Source organism: Dipodomys spectabilis, unplaced genomic scaffold, assembly GCF_019054845.1.
Source record: "Dipodomys spectabilis isolate Male_0828 unplaced genomic scaffold, ASM1905484v1 ptg000428l, whole genome shotgun sequence".
Lineage (NCBI taxonomy): Eukaryota > Metazoa > Chordata > Mammalia > Rodentia > Heteromyidae > Dipodomys > Dipodomys spectabilis.
This window is the reverse complement of record NW_024871105.1, coordinates 897,518-899,505: the sequence shown is the minus strand read 5'-3', so window position 1 is coordinate 899,505 and position 1,988 is coordinate 897,518.

The following is a 1,988-nucleotide window of genomic DNA, read 5'->3' as shown; positions in this document are numbered from 1 at the left end:
GCCCGGAACTGTCAACTAACTTGGGCCTGGTTGGTGGCAGAGGGAGCACGGGAGGACCTGGGGGTGGGGCCCATAGGATTTGGCTCCCCAGGGGACAGAGAGTGTGGTCAGCTCTTATTAAGATTGTGAGCCCTGTTAGTATGGACCTTATTGGCATGGGTCAGACTCTGGGTCATCTCATCATGACATCTGATGGGCAAGGCGAACCCTACCTTAAATCTTGACCAGTGATCTTCAGATCTCAGCCTCCTGAGTAGGTAGGGTTATAGGCATGAGCCTCTGGCACCGGGCCTCAGATTCTTTTTGGTATATGAGGGTTTGAAATGAAGAGCTTAGGCTTTCCAATCAGGTTTTCTTCCATGGGAGCCAAGCCTTTCTGTCTGGGGCATCTCTGAGTTAGAGACTCCATATATGCTCAGGCTTGGCTGGATCATGGTCCTCCTGTGACAGGCAGGTGTCACCATGCCTGGTCCTCTGTAGTTGGGATGGTAGATATGTAGCGCCATGCTCAGTCATTGGTTTAGATTACTGTCCCAAACTCTTAGTCCACAGCAGCCGACTTTTGACCACAGTTGAAGCTCGGGGTTTGGCCTGGAACCATTGGTCCTCAGTCTCCTCACAGGACAGTTGTGAGGAAACAAGGGATCAATACAAGGGGAACTCTGAGGCAGAGCCAGGCATAGAGGCAACGATCATCAGATAAGTTTCTTGGCAATTCTGTGAGCATATAACAAGAAGATACCTGGAAAGGACTCAGAAGGGGCCTGTTATTTATAATGCAACAGGTATGGGATTATGAAACAAAACATGGCTCTCCTCATCCTTACCCTATCCCCATGAGGAAGGGGATCCTTCACTGTTCAGCTTTGCAGCTGGGGAAAACGAGGCACGGAAAAGCTGGGTGACCTACTCATGATCCCCAGGTGACAGGAAGCTTGGCCTGACTTCTCGGCCATGCTCCTTAGGACAATGGGTGCTATTCAGTCCATTTCTTGTGGTGGGAAGTCCACTTATTGTCAGTCATGGGGCTTGAACTCTGTTTACAAGCTGCTCAGATCAAGTTTAGGGCTCAACCAGTTGAGCCATAACACCACTTCTGGTTTTCTGGTGGTTCTTTGGAGATAATCGTCTTACAGACATTCCTGCCTGGGCCAGCTCTGAACCATGATCCTCATATCTCAATGTGTAGTTACCATTGTAGGCCTGTGCCACTGGCAGCCTGCTTAAGTGTAAGTCTCTCTCTCTCTCTCTCTCTCTCTCTCTCTCTCTCTCTCTATCTCAGTAACTTGTTGAATTTGTCGTGGAGGAGTTGGCTCAGTGTCCCCATGTGGCTGGGACCCAATGTGACCCTCTCATTCTGGAGGTAGGCTGTGTGTAAGGGTCATTCTAGCTTGGACTGTGGAACTAGCTCCCTTTGGTAAGCCCCTCTGTGCCTGGGGTAGACAGTGATGGTTACTCATTGTCAGTCTGTCCAGTGAGTCCTTCCCCACTACCCTCTGCTAAGACAGGTAAAGGAATGTGGATGAACAGGCATCTCATTGTCCAACTGCACAGCACTATCCCAAGCCTCTGATCCTCACTGCCACCTATCTGGCCAGACCCTGATTAGAAGAAACTGAATTCACTCTATGTCTACTTCACGTTGCTGCAGTGTGTCGTTTTGGGGAATAGAGTCAGTGTGCAGAGGAAAGACCCCAGGTCCAGCACCTCTTGGGGGACATTTGTTCTGTGACAGCGCAAAGTCTTTGCTGTGGAAAAGGAGGAAGCCAGCATCAGACGGAGCCAGAACAATGCTCAAAGGTAGGTAGTCTGTTGAAGAATCAAACACATCCAGGTCTGCTTCCCACTCACAACAAGGAGGGTGCAATGCACGTAGCCCAGCACTGGCCCTAGAGAGCTATCAATGGATGGTGGTGGTCAGGTGCCAGTGGCTCTCACCTGTCATCCTGGCTATTCGGGAGGCTGAGTTCTGATGGTCGTAACTCAGA